General features: G+C 43.6%; 1 long non-coding RNA gene across 4 annotated transcripts in view; it reads right to left on the bottom strand.

The window, feature by feature from the left end:
- The window catches only part of LOC130146659 (uncharacterized), a 268,364-nt gene extending 253,320 nt beyond the window's left edge, over window positions 1-15,044 (bottom strand). For all 4 annotated transcript variants that reach the window (XR_008820973.1, XR_008820974.1, XR_008820972.1 and 1 more), the window contains exons 1-2: window positions 14,809-15,044; window positions 12,379-12,690 (exon numbers count right to left, since the gene is read on the bottom strand). This is a non-coding gene — a long non-coding RNA (uncharacterized LOC130146659). The remainder of the gene's footprint in view (window positions 1-12,378; window positions 12,691-14,808) is intronic.
- Window positions 15,045-15,482: the final 438 nt, after the last annotated feature.

Raw genomic sequence — 15,482 nt, 5'->3', positions numbered from 1 at the left:
CCCTGCAGGGAATGTGAATATAAGGTCAAAGATAAACACACCAGCTTCCGTTAAGGTCCCCCCCCACCCCGCAACATATACATACACATACATAAAGGTGCTCTCCCTTTTGCTTGGATTTCCACTTTATTTTGTGTTTTGATATACACCATAAAATCCATATGCTGAAAATAGCATTTAATATAATCTAAGCTTTGTCTAAAGATCCATCCTCTCTTAATCCTAGTGTACGAAAGTGTTGTTTGTATCCTATGTATTGGCCCTTAGGATTCAAGATTCAACACACGTAGTAACTGTAAAAATAAATCTCCAAACTGCTTTGATGTATAATGTTCAACCAAACTGAGCCACATACACTCAGACTTCACCAGGTAAGCAAAGTCACTAAAAAAAAAAAATCTCTGATTTTACACACTTGTACTTAATCACATGTGGTTTGACAATATGTAATATATTACGTAATTTAAGATTTCAGACACATGACAATCAGCAGTGCTTCAGTTTATTATAGGCTAACAACACCGACCTTCCCAGTTCCAAGAAGAATCAAACAGGACATTAAACTACCCAACCAAAGTTGCACTAAATTTCTTCAGAAACACAGCAAAGATTCATTTCGGTCTGATAAGTTTTGCTGATACGGACGTGACAAACAGCAGTAGTTCAGAGAAGTGCAGCTGTTTATTTGCAGATCTTGGTTTATTCTGTAGCCCTCAAAGCACCTGATGCTTCATATTACACCACAGAGATACTACTCTGACAGCGGGCTGGTGAATCTGATACGCAGCGTTACTCAAAGTGACAGTAATAACCACCCCTAGCATAGTTTTTCCTACACCAGTTGTAAATCAGAGACATACAGGATCACAGACTTGCATATAGGCACACTCAAGCCATCTTCTACATCCACATAAGTTGGCCAAACGAATAAAGGGAAACCTTAATTTTCCCCAGACCTGTTCCACTAATTAATATACTAAAACAAGAAGCAGAAGAAGATATCAAGGTTACTGTATTCCTGCCCCAGTTCTAATGTACCTTACTATTTCAAGAGATGAACCCAATTAAATTAAAAAAAAAATATATCACACATTAAATACAATCCATAATCACAGGAATTTGCATATGGATTTCTAGTTAAGGTTTTATTAATAAACGTGCACTAAGATTACCAGCAAGTGCATTACTACTCTGCATGCATCAAAGATGCATCTTTGTCTGCCTTTTTCTTCTGCTTATCTAGCCCATTTGGAATGTTAAACTTCTGTGCTATGTAAATGAAAATATTTAATTATGCAAAGCAAAGGGGAAAGGTTTACATTATTATAATTGAGTTAAATTCTTTCTGCTTTAAGCTCAAATACTGGGAGCATAGCTGAGCATCTGTTAAGAATTTCAAAGTCTTAAACTGCTGCTTTATAAATTTTAAGAGCTACACGTGAACAATTTGAAGCCTTTTGATGTTAATAAAATTACTGTAATATATTCCGGTTTCATGGTTAAAATTAAAGGAAGTCTGAAAGCTTAATGCAAATCCAAGGTAAGAAGCAAATCCAGAAAGAAGTCGCTTGTTTGCTACAATTTTTCAACTCTTATGGTAACCAGAATTTATAAATGGAAATGAATGAACCAGCAAATGGCTAAGGAAGCTACAAGTAAAACCATCTCAGGAAAACAGCGCCTCAAGAGCAACCTGTTCATAGAAAAAGGTCTCCTTTGGGTAAACCTGATGGTCACAGCTACGTACACAGCAGCGAGTACGTCATTACAAGGTCAGTGTGACACGCTGATGGTTGCAGCCACTTCAAAGGGATCGTTTTGCCTTATGCCTTCACCTGTGCTGAGACACACAACAAATACACCCGTGCCATGAGCAGCAAAGCAAAGAACGGCACATTTTTGTGGACAAAACTTCACCGAATCTTCACGGTAAAACAAACAGTCACCAGCTCTGCTTTCTACTAGGGTACAGAAGTAAAAGGAGCCTAGAGGAGCTTGAATGCTCACACTATTTCAAAGGAGGCAGAAGAACGCTGCTGTTCTTCTGCCAGCCCCACCTGCTGCAAAGCTGCCGTTTCTCAGATACGAAACACTGCTTTCAGCAGGATCCTGAAAGAGCTAACCTAGTTTCTTCCAATGTTCAGGCTGTGAGGTGATGGAACACGTTGGCTGTTTACTTGCATTTTATTACAAGGCGGTAACCCTTCTTTCCCCGGCTCAGCCTCACCACGTTTAGCTGGCCACCAAGCCTCAGGGAGACAAGCATACAATCCTCAAGCAAACGCATCTGTTTGGTTAGTTCATGATTTCTGAGGTGGACTGGTAGGCGCCCTCCAAAGCTTCAGACGTTCTCTGCTGCATGCCAGATGGACTGCCTTCCTCCTGCGCCGTGCAAGTGCTTATGGCCTTTAGCAAGGGAAGAGGTTTAAACATTTCCACATTAATTTGTGATGCAAAGCCGTTATCCCTTGACCATGCCAGCCTGTGCTGTTCAAGTAAAAATCCACCAGCTTTCAAGACCCAAGACCTTCCACTGATCCAGGCTTCCTCAGGCAGAGAAAGCCCTCTCAAATGCTTATCCCAGTGCTCATCGTCGTTTGGATGCATAGACGAGGGCAGCATCTTTTGCTTAGAGGTCTGATCAGACCAACTTGCCTTGCCAGCCCCATGCCCTGGCGTACCTGTAACAGCTGAGCACGATGCCAGGGCTTGGCACAGGCTCACAGCCCTGATGGCAGCACTACACCATCACCTCCTCTGAGAGGCTGGGGATTGTTTTGTTTTGGTTTTTTTAAATTCAATAAGAAAGATTATGGAGTCATACTAACCGCTCCACAATTACAACTGAAATTTGCCTTCCGCTATAGAATCAGTTCTAATGCTTCTCTCAGGGCAGAGATAGATGAAACTACTTAGCTAATTACAAGCATGTATACTTGCAAAATGTTTAGCTGTGTTAATATCAAATCACTTAAATCTGCTGATATTCAGAACTAGAGGGCTTTTTACCACTGTTTATGTATGCTTTCCTTGGGTAACCCAACACCAGAGATATTTTTTTAAGGTTAAATGGGTGTTACAGCACCCAGCCCTAACATCTGCATTTCTACCAGGTTTCTCTCTTGGCACAAGCTACGCTACACACTGCGCTGCATAATCTGAAAGCTCTGCATCACTGGCTTATCCCCCACACAGCCCCCCAAAAGAAAAAACCCTCACACCACTGAAAGCATTAAAATGCATTAAGCTGGATGACTGTGAAATGTCATGAGTCCTTACTGACTCCACGGTTTAACTGTGGGTTTTAATAGAGGTAATATTTCTTCATTGCTAGCCAGTGCAAGATTTGTTACCTACACAATGACTCAACTATGACATCTTTTATGAGTGATATGTTAAACTAATTAACATTAACCTACCAGAAGAATCAAGCATAAATTAGAGACCATTTCAGTTAAAGATACAGAGAGCTTCTATACCGATAATTTTCCCCAAACAGAAGACTTTGACCCTTGAATTATGAGATTTCATTTTAAAATTAATATTAATCACCTCAGAATTCTTATGCTGAATGTTTTTTCAAATACATTTTCTACTTATTTCAATTTCGACAGAACATAATAAGGCATGTGCAGCTAGTGTAGCAATTCTAAATCCAAGAACTGGAGAACCAAGATAGGACAAAAGTTATAAGAAAAAAATAAATATTCTGTTATGCTTAGTTAAGTGTTTGTTCCCCTTTCTCCTACTACAGAAAATAAAAATAAGACCGCCAGTAATGCCTATAGATTACGCCAGCACTGCTATATAGCAAGTAGGGCCCTACCCTCAAATGCAGGCATCAACCGTTCATGGCAATATTCCTCAGAGCCTGTATTTCTCATCTTTGAGTGCCAAGGCAAGAGGCAGATTAAGTCAAAATTCACTAAAAATACATATGACAACATAAGTTGCCCAACAGAGAGGCCAATATTCTTCCAATGAGTGCACCCTGGCTCTCTTTAGAGACACACTAAGTAGCTGCACCTCCCTCAAAAGCTAACTACTACCAAGCATCTTTCTGGCAAGTGGTTACTGTACCACGTTCAACCCCTGCCCCTCCACAGAGATTCCTCTTTGGTTTTTGTAGGAGAAATTGATCTTACCTAAGCAGTACTAGAGATACCCTATTTCACTTTCACTGTGTTTTGCAGTGATGGCGATACATGACCCATAACAAGTTTTTTGCCAAGAAGTTAATCCAGGCACTGACCTGGAATAACAGGGTCTACTTCATAGTTCTCTTCAGCCTGGAAGCACTCAGAATAAAAAAGAATAAAGATACCCTGCTCCTCTTACACAAATTGTGGCCATAAACCACTGCCCACAGTAGAAAACAAGGGAAAATGTTATATGCAAAATATATGCAAAATGGCTCCTGGCAATTCCCAGGGCGTTGGCACAGCACTGCTCACACCGAGCAGCCAGACACCCAGAATACACCCTGCTCTAACTCAGCACCCATCACTCGGGTACACCGTTGCTGATAGAGCAGAGCAACAAACCAGCGAGCTCCCCTCCTCTTCACCTTCATAAACTACCTACCAGGCTACAGAGGGTCTGCAAATCCTTATTTCTAATAATGCTATAGACATTTTTCAGTGTCTAGAATATGGTCTCCTACACAGCTGTGGGACAGCCCAACCACGCTCCACAGGACTGTACCAACACTCCGAGGAAAGGCTTGAGATGCCTAACCCTGGGCAACAGCCTCACACACAGAAATCTGCAAAAGTATTCTTATTCTGCCTCTTTTCTGTCCTACCCTCACTTTGATCCATCATAACTTAACTTACTGCCTTTTGCAACAGTGTTCGGGGGGGGCGGGGGGAAATGTTTTAACCACAACACACAAACCAAGGTCAAAGCAGTAGATTGATTTCTTTGCATTTACAAATGCAAAGAAATCAATCTGGGAATGGGTCTGGTCTTCCTTTGCAAACATGCTCTCCCTTGTCTCAAAAAGAAAGCCACTCATACATCTACCCTCCATGAAGTCCACAACAAGCAACATTCCACACATAGTTTTGGTGGCACAATTCCTACTAAAGATGTTAAAACAAGATATATATAAACAACCTCCTCTAGCCACTTCAAGTATTAGACTGTGTATAATTTAAAGCAATGCATTCCATCAAACCAACATATATAACTTGTGTATATACATTCTACATACACACATAAAAACATTAAGCCAGATTGATTGCCAGTTGAAAACACTTTCTTTCTTTAGTGCTTGTCATATCCACCTCAGATATGCCTTGCTTCTTTTCAGTGGTGTCTTGGAGGGGGGGGGGGGGGGGGGAGAGGGTGGGAAAGGAGTGAGCAGTATGCCTGAGATTGAGATAAAGCGTTTTAAACCTGATTAAAGTGAATTCTTTCATTATACGCCTGATCACTAATTCAATAGATGCTTCTCCATTATATGTTTTTTGACTGATGGGAATTTACACACAGGATGTACATATGTATTTAAGTCTAAAGTATAAGCATATAATGTACGTGTATACACAGGGGTGCTGGTGTCTGACTTGCTTTTCCAAAAAAAAGCAAGTGGTCAGTATTGCCACAGAAGTCAACAGCGATTGTTATTTGGCTCTGCTGAAAAATCGACCTAGATGACTGGATTTAGACACAGCAGCTCAAATGTTGGTGGCTAAACAGGGAAAAAAATGCACTGGGGAATGCAAATTGGCTGATGAAAATATTTCAGGTATTAGTTTTAAGCTACCATACACTAAAAGGCATACAAGGAAGGTGTCAAGTATCAGTTTAAATAAGACATTTAAAATAAACTAACATCTAATTAGTCTTGCATCTAGATGGGTTGTGTGCTCCAAAACCGGCCTCAATAGACATTAAGTAAATTGTCCATTCATTCCTTTGGGGAGAAGGAGCAGCTTCCTCTTATTGTTGCCCTTAAAACTCCCTTTTCAGCCCTATTACTAGATGAACTGCTGTCATGAAATTATACCAAGTTGCAGCCCCCTTCCTCCGCTGCCAAAGCACTGGAATTTCTGCAGGAGAAACCCTCTCTCCCATCGATGGGAGATCTACAGAAAGTAACTAAGTTGACAATATGGATATTTAAAGGGACAGCTAATTTGTTTTTGCAAGCTGTGCTCCCATTTATGCTTTAAAAGCAATAATCACTCAACTTTTCTCTCAATTTAAACAAAGTTTTTCACAACACGTTCAAATCAACTAAATTAGGCTTGAAATGCTCATATGTCAAAGTCTCCTGAAGATGGATGATAATATTCAAATATCAGGTGTTGATACCATGGAAAAGAAGCTATTTGAAAAGAAGAAGTGGCAGTTAATCCAAATCTGATAAACCGAGTCATGATCTAGGACGCAGATATTAACCATATGCAAAAGGAGAACTTTAAACTGATAAAGCCACAAAATGCATAGATGTGAGACTATAAAAGTAACATATACAAATCCTGATGATGAAAGGTATCTACATGATAAAGAACAAGCTTTTGGGTTTAGAAATATATTTCTTTCCTTACTTCTTTTGTAAGTATAATGAATTTCAATTAAAAAAAAAAAAAAAAGCAAGGCACTAAAAACATGAAGTTGTGAACCAGAACCACCCTTCCTTCCAATGTCTGTTTTTCCGTAGGGACCCATGCCTAAACATGCCCCATCAGTCCAGTCCAGGAACTCAAATGAATAAATCTACTGCCTATATTGCATCATAAAACTCTGAATACGGCCAAATTAAGACGGATGACGAGAGGTATGCTATCTCTGGTCATACCTCTGGTTACAGTACGCTTATCTTCTGATTTTTTTACCAATAAGGCTATGCATCTTCTGTAAGCGGAAGAATGCCTCTTCCAACACCTTTGTGGTTTCCAACACTTGTTCCCAACACAAAGCCTTTACACAGCAGCCCCTCTGCAAAGGGCAGCGGAGACCACATTCACACCCCACAGGGAGCCCAGGGAAGAGCCCCCTGCGCCACCACCACTCAGGTCAGCTACAGCACCAGCAGAGCCACATCATATGCAAACTCAGCTGGGAGGCAACAATTAATAGATGAAGGCCAGTAGCACCATCACAGTTTCAGTAGCTTACAGGTCTGAATTAACACCCTGTGTGGCACTACACCAGCAAGCTGCTTAGCTACACCTCTGCTTGCCACATAATCTTCACGGTGCCTTCTTAGGTATTCCGGAGCCATCACAACTTTTATTATTTTCAGAGCATATGCACAGAGCAACACTGATAACAACCAAAAACCCATTTGCAAATTCTGAAAGATAACTAAACGAGCAGCCACACAAAGTCTCACCTCCAAGATAACATTAAAACAACATATGCAACTCCTGAACCACTTACCTAAATGATTTTTTTTGCCTTGCACAGTATTGCGAAGCCAAACAGAAGAAGCTAACTTGTATCCTCAGCTGAAGACTGCAGTTATTCTGGGAGCAGATTTAATTCAAAACACACAAAGTTAAACTTCTCTTTCCTTGTACAGCATTAAACAGAAACTATTTTATCATACACCAAGAAGAAGCCAATACTACTGATCCCCGAGATATTTATAACCTATGCTACGGCCATTTAAAGATTGCACTACATTTTCCCATTAGAAATGCTCCGATGGCCTCCAGGCACATAAATTACGACAAACCGCTTCTCCTCTAGTCCCACAAAATCCACCTCTCCTTTCTCCAGCGCATCAATCACCAGCAACCAGCCCTCATTTCCAAGATGCCTCGCTGCTTCCTTGCCTTGCCCACCACCACTCCAACCCTATGCCCCCTCCCATTGCCCACTCACTAAATTTTACGGCACCATGTGCCTTCCCCCCACACACACCCACACCCACCTCCTCCACCCGCAGTCCTGCCCCACCACTCTCCCTCACCTCTGGAGGAAAAGTGATGCTGACACCCAGAGCAACACCGCACTCACCGCCCGGTACAGGATTTCAGGCAACTCCTTTCACTTAGGAGATGTTCTAGGAACAGTTAGGGGAAAAAAAATAAACCCACCCACACAGGGAAAGTGACAGAAACACCAATACCGGGATGGTTACAATGTATCAAAACACAGACTATTTGTTTAAGGTGGCAACATTGTTTCTAATTGGATGACGTGAGGTTTCTTTTTAGTTTTTAAATATACACAATGTAACATTTCGTTATTTTTAGCAGGGGCATAGCACTGAGATGAGGTATGGGCGTTTTTCCTTGCACAGGGTTCAAGGCAGTATGTCCTCACTGGTCCCACCACAGCATCCACACTTGCAGAGTCCCGTCACCTTTCAGGGGATGTGCTGTCCCTGTCCCCCCACAACGACCACAATTAATTTTGTGTTAAAATATTCTGCATGCCCCCTAGCTTATCTATTCCCCCTCCCCTCCCCTCCCCCCAACCCCAAACACACCTCTGCATTTTAATCAAGGAAAGGTCAAGGTGTCAAGCACAACAGCATCAGGCGTCACATAGTTTGTGACAAATTTCACGTTCTGACAAGGCAAGTAAAAAAAGAATCAAAATAGAATTTTAGTGAGTTGGAAAGCTTCTTGCTATATAAGATAAATTCAATCAAGAGAAAGAAAACTATTCCAGACACGATATGCCTCTGACTAAGTGACAGCACATTACAGAAAGCAGCTCACGCAGTGGAAGCTCCTTTTTCATTATAAGTTCTTATGCAAGTATATCTCAATCGTAACCATAATGGAATGGGGGAGGGGGGCAGTAAAGCATCCCCCACCCTCACATTGCAAGTGGCAACTCTCCAGCCTTGGTCAACTTTCTCCTACCTTTCTCACACAAGCTAAAAAGAAACAAACCGTGCTCCAATGTGTGTGTTGATTCTGCAAATGTTGTACCCCAAGTTACTCGATAAGGTGAAAAACAGGGAAAGCAGATAAATAAAAAGAGAAATCATCGTATTTGCAGTTACACTTTCTTCTATATGAAGGTATATGATTAAGCACATGGGATTCAGCCAGCATTAAGCAAAATAAAGAGGGGGGAAAAAAAAAACAAAACAAAACAAAACAAACCAGACACCGTTATCAACACAGTTTTCTATGGAGCCAAAGCTACAAAGCCAGCTCTGTCCTAGAAATATGCCCCGTCCTACAGCTTCTCCCTCATGTTCCCAGGAAGGAGCACAGTCACTACTCACCACCTCATCCTCCTCGTAACTACACAATACTCTTCAGACTGTTTGGGAGTCCTTTCAGGGACTAACAATCACATTACCAAAGCTTTCTCCCAAAATTTTACTCCAGCCAAACTGGACCTCCGCATCCCGAGGAGGATGCTCTGGGAAGGCTTGCGGAGAAGGAAGCCCCTTTGCCCTGAGCTGCCAGGAGCAGAGCCTCACACCAAGCTCTCAGGTAAGCATCCCTCTCTCCATGACATATCAGGAGTCAGTGGGGCACACATGGGTCTGCAGAAAGTTCTACCTCACTTGGGAATTCCGGAATTCATGACCCAAAATAAAGCACTTCAAGTAAAGGGAAGGAACAATCAAATAAATAAAAAAGTCCTTATCACATTTTCCTTTCTACCCTCCCAGATGTTTGCTGATACTCCACATACCACCTTCACGTGCTACCTGAGAACCCTGAAGTGACAGACCCTGTCCTTTTTCTCCTCTGCTTATTCCTCACAATGCACAACTCCAACACTGCCACTCCACCCACCCACCACACTCTGTGAAAGCACTTCTTGCATCCTTTTAAATCTCTTCTGTTCCACCAGCCTGAGGCCACGGCCATGGTTACTCTCACCCCAGCTACACGGAGCAAGGCACCTCCTCACACCACAAAGTACACTGGCTGGAAGACCTTCTTCACTGAGAATACAGTTCAAAGGAGTAACTGCTACTCAGACTGTCTTGTGTTTGTTTTAGGTGCAAGTCCTGCTACCAGTTTAACAATGACACATCCCAGGACAGCCTTGCAAGGGGGAGTCCAGAGCTCACTCCCCAGCCCAGGATACCCGCAAGGACTCCCACCACCATCCAGGACAGTCACAAGCAAAGCAAGCAATGGCCCAACTGCAACCAGAGACAAAGCACAAGAACAACCCTTTCCACACACTGCAGAGCTACAGGGTTAGGGCCCTCGTACCTGGAACCCTCCTCCCGAGCACAGCTCCCAGGCTCCTCACAGCAGCAAACAGGCTTCTCACAGCCAGCCCCCACCGATGGCAGCAGGGCTGAGTTAACCTGAGTGAAGGCAGGTGCTCCCCAGCACCCAGGTGCTGCTCAGACTCCAGCCATCCCCTGCCCCACCTGCTGCTGCTGCCCCTTTTGCTGGGGCTGCTCCCAGGAGGAAGGTGCAGGGATGCTCCAGCCAGGGCCTGCAAATAGCATTTTCTCCATCTCCATCCAAGCCCTGCAAGGGTCTCACCTCCCACCAACGCAGCACGCCTACCAGCTGGGAACTACCATGCTAAACATTTCCTAGCTGGCCCTACTCCTCCTCTCTGTGCAGATCCTATCTCCGAATATGAGAATGCTTCTTTTCGTTTTATTGGAAATAGTCCAAAGAAATTTGAAGACAGATAAATTGTATTCCCCTTCTTTAAATCGGAAAAGTTTTGTCACCAAGTCATTAAAGTTTGAGATGTTCCAGGTATAAACACACACAAGTATATCTAATAATTTGCATAACATATCCTGAATCCTATGGCAATGATCAAATTCAGTCTATACAAACTCTCAGATGAAGCTAAGCTAAGGAGTTGTCCCTATTTACATTAACTGTATGTAAAAATCCACGCGCATTTGCAGTGCTGATGAAAACTAATGGCTTTCAAGCAGATTGTACCTTTTCTGTCCAGTTTAGCTTTCCTAAAGAGCAGCAAGTGCCTGAGAAGAAATTGAACAAGAAAATCTGCACAGAAAGGAAAAATGATCGGAGTTTTGGTTTTCTTTGAACACAGCAACGTAATAGCTGGGCTGCTTTTACCAGATGACACTAGATAGCAGCTCTAAATATTTTTATCCAGCTCAATCCATTTATTATGGGTTTTTTCCCTCTTTCCACAAACAGCCTAAGACTTTCCTTTTTCAAACCTCTAAAATAAAGACTTTCATATGGCTAACTTAAGTCACGCAAAGTTCAAAAATAGTATAAATGCACAATATTAAGAATGGCAATCTAAATGTACATTAATTGCGTTCAGTACATAACAAAAAGCTTATCCTCAATAATCAAGAAAATTAAGAGCTGGTCTTTATTACAACACAGTCAGAACGAGGAAATTGGGACTGTATTGCTTCTTGTATCTCTGTTTACAACTGGAAAGGATAACAAGTGATTATTCGTTCAGATTTCTATTTTGCTCTAAAGTAGGCCAGCCAGCTCAGCACTTTTCTTAAGATTATGAATACTTGTCTGCCCTACATATGGTCTAGGCTGGAACCAATCATATGAGCTGAAATATGCAGCAAAACCAACTATTTTCATGTCATTCATTTTCAGCTATAAATAAGAACTGCACAAAACAGGTATAAAAGGATCAGATTTTAAATAGTTTTAAAATTTGCTTTGCAATTTTCATAGTTCACTGAGGGGCTCAATGATTTCTTCACCATTGGATTAACACTTAATCTAGATTCAAGAATAATTTGTTATTCATAAATAACTCTTCTAATAGCTTGTTTCCTCCACTAGTTTTCATTTCATTTTTGTACACCTGTTATCTCATACAGTAACAAGAAAACTGAGAGCTGTCTGCATTCAATAAGCTGTCACAGTACTAGGACATTCAGGATGTAAACATGCTCCACAAGAAGCCTTAAATCAAAACTTAGAAATTCAAGTTCTTTTGTTTCATGTGTTTTTAAAGTGAAATATCCCTATTTGCTCTCTCCCCCATACAAACCATCCTTAAGATTTTTGTTTCTCTTTGGAAGAAGAGAGGTTAAATAATAGAAGGTTGTTTTCTTGTGTTCAACCCAAAATACTAACACGTCTTTAAACAAAGTCAGCTACTTGGAAGATCGGAATTGTAGAAAATGCTTTGTGTAAATTGTTTTTAATTTATTTTTATTGGAAGTTAACTAGTCTGATCTAGAGTTGCTCAGACTCCTCAACCCCTTGAAAATATCAGTTAACTCTGAAAACAAAAACACTTTCAGTTTTTCCTTCTACATTCAAGATATAAATGCTGCCAAACCATTAGTAAGGCATTTCTGTCAGATTACGCCACTCAAAACTACTGCTAGGTGTCAGCAGCAAGGCAGAGGCAAAAAAAAAAAGGTTACAGAGCAAGTTTAAGATGAAGACAATGCGCTTGGTATTTTGATGTACAAGACAGTATTTTTGCAAGAGGGCAGACACATACCTTTCATCAGCTGCAGAACCTTGGTGACAGATGGTGATAATAATCCAAATGGGTCTCAGCGGCATTTCCCACAATATCCTCAAGTTTCGGCAAGAGGCTCTTCCACTTGTTCCAGGAGCCCATGAAGTTATGTATGAATCCAAACAGTTAAGACATTCCGCAGCTGCATGGTCCAGTTTGTGCCACATTAACCACCCCTGAAGAATCCCAAGCTGTATCCCACCGCTCACAGAATAATGCAATATGGCACCCATCACAGGCGGGCGTTTTGGCAGCCATCCCATCCCGTCTTCCCCACAACCGTGTTTTGACCTGTTCGAATAAGGGGAAGAAGCGTTAGTTCAGCACAGTAACTCTGCCGCACCAGTCAGGGACGAACACACAGCTATAAAGTTACATTCTTCCGAATAATTTCAAACACGTATTTCTTCACAGATTTAGACACATACTAAACTCAAAGCCTGGTGACAGCATTTCACTTTAAAAACATCATCAGGCTGGAATGTAACAGAAGATGATTTAAGAAAAAGGCTTTCATATTTCTCTACACATTGTGCAGTCCTACATTACAGAAAGCACTGAAGTGACAGGAGAGGAAGGTAATATAAAGGCTCTTCAACTGCCCCGGCAGGTATTTCAAAACTCATGAAAAGAGTAAGTCAATAACAAAGCTTCAAGTAGCAAAAATAAAACTCATCAACCTTTTTGAAGGAGACGTATCAGGATGGTGGAGGAGAGAACTTAAGGGTGATCTTTCCTCCCACTTCAGCCTTGGCTCAGTGTCCCTCCGTGGCACCTCCACCAGCAGACACGCTACTGCAGCCGGTGCCAGAGCAGCAAGCATCACTGTTGGTGCTTGGCCCAGCAAGGAGCAAGCCAGAACAGCCAAATCCATGCCTGCCTGCGCTGGTACCCCTGCTCTGCCATTCCTTCAGGAGTACCAACTGCAAGCGTTTGCTCAGGTTGGGCAGGGGAATATGAGGAATGGCAAGAAAACTTGGAGTAGTCTGCACTCCAAGGAAATCATGATGTGAGGAACAGCGTCAAGTCTGCCAAGCTGGAGTGGGGGAAAGAACAAACTTCCACACCAACGATGAGGAAGAGGAGCTAGAAGAGGCTTTAGAGACTGGAAGATGCATATGCACCAAGATAAAGACAAGAAGAAAGGAGAAGGTGAATACCGGTGAATGCATAAGAAGTTTTTGCTGGAAGCTCCGTCTATGTTAACTGAGTAACATGCACGTAGGGCAGACCACAGAAAAATAATTTTAGGAAAGGGAATGGGAAGAAGCTTTTATATTTGCTACATATCAAGAGAAACCCGATCATATCTACACATGCATGAAATGAAAGATCCTGGCCAAAGGAGATTTTCACGGGAATCGCAAGTAAGCATAGAGGTGGACAGGGACGAGGAAGAAGGAGAATGAGCAACAATAGAATGTGGAAAAGTAGAGACTTCAGAAATTCTCAAATGGACAGATCTAAGGAGGAAAAAGGACAACTGACAAATTAGGACAAGAAAATAACACCGGAAAGGGAAAGTAGTGGACTGGGATGAAAAAAGAAGAAAAGTGGAGGCTGTTACATAGCACAGAAAAATGGAAGGGGAACTAAGAAGACACTAAGTTAATCAAGATAATTTAGAAAAGTACAAAGTGGGCTTGAGGAAGTTTTCCAAAGTTGCAATGCTTGCTCTAGAAAGCGCAAATACCGGAAAGATGGAACAAAACCCAGGCAATTACCGCTTTTTCCACGGGACGAAGCTGAGCGGGCTGCGCAGGGGAGGACAAGCTGAGGACGGGCCAGCCTGGACTGACCCTTCCCACTGCTTTCCCCCACCCCTCCCCCCGATCAATGCATTCGGAAGAACAAAGTCCTCCCCCTGGTCCCTCCCCTCCTAAAATTGTGCCTGCACACTTCTGGGCACCTTGCTCCCCTGGGATGGTCCCGCAGCAGCAATGTGTGACCCTCTGCGGTGTCCCCCCCCCTCGTCCTTGCTGCAGGCTGCCCTCCCCGGCCCCCCAGCCCCCCGCTCCCCCTTGGCCAGCACTCCCAACAATCCCAAGAACTTTTCCCCGTCTTCAGCCTTCCTCTGTCCCGAACCCACCGAAAGCACTCCAAGCCCACTTCCCTCCCCCGCAAAAAAAGGAAAAAATAAATGACCAAACCCAAAGCAGGCACAGGGAGGAGGCGAGACACCCCCCCCCCCCCCCCCCGAGGGCTGCCCCCCAGCCTGCATTACTGCAGCTAGGGCGGAATGACGGCCCTACCCCCCCCCCCCCCCCCAAAATACCTGCATGTGCTCCGAGGAGTACAAAGGACGGGCTGGGCCAGCCGCAGCCCCCCGTGCGCCCCCAGCCCAGCGCCCGGCGGCGGGGGGGCGCGGGGGGCAGCCCGGAGAACAATACACGCCGAGTCCCAACGTACCTTTTCCTCGCTTGCCGCTGGGAAACCCGGGTTTTTTCTTTTCTTTTTTCCTCGGGAGCCCGCAGCGGGGCTTTTTTGCTGTTCAGCGGCGGGAGAGCGCGGAGAAAGTTGAGTAAATCTCTCCGGATAAAGTTGTCGAAGATGAGAGAAACCCGGGAGCGATGGAGAGTTCATCCGAGTTTCTCCTTTTGTTCAACTTGCCCGAGCAGACAAAGAGGCGGCAGCGGCGGCAGGTCCCCCCGCCGGCCGCCCCCCCCCCCCCCCCCCCGGGGTCCCGCACTGCCCTCACCCCCCGCCGCCGCCCCTCCATCCCCCCGCGGCGCGGCGCGGCCCCGGCGCTGAACTTCCCTCCAAGGGAACCTCCCAGAAAAAAAACAATTTAATTCTAGACGCCGGGGGGGTGGGGGGGGTGGGGGGGTGGGGAAAGGGAGAGAAACATCTCTCAAATCATTATTTCCGGTAGATGCACCTCTTTGTTTGGATTCCCCCGACTGTCAGTGAGGACGAGGCTCTGGGTAGCTGCTTTCGGTCAGTTTGATCTCACGGAATGAGATGGGCAAACGCAGGACGTAAAGACAAGTAAGTTTAAAAGAAAGGAAGAAGTAGTAAAAGAAAAGAAGAAAAAGAGAGAAAAAAGGGAAGAGAGAAAAAGAAGGAAGAAATGAAAGAAAAAA

The sequence above is a fragment of the Falco biarmicus genome, chromosome 3, assembly GCF_023638135.1.
Source record: "Falco biarmicus isolate bFalBia1 chromosome 3, bFalBia1.pri, whole genome shotgun sequence".
Lineage (NCBI taxonomy): Eukaryota > Metazoa > Chordata > Aves > Falconiformes > Falconidae > Falco > Falco biarmicus.
The sequence above is the reverse complement of the archived record's forward strand: the minus strand, read 5'-3'. Positions and strand labels throughout refer to the sequence as shown.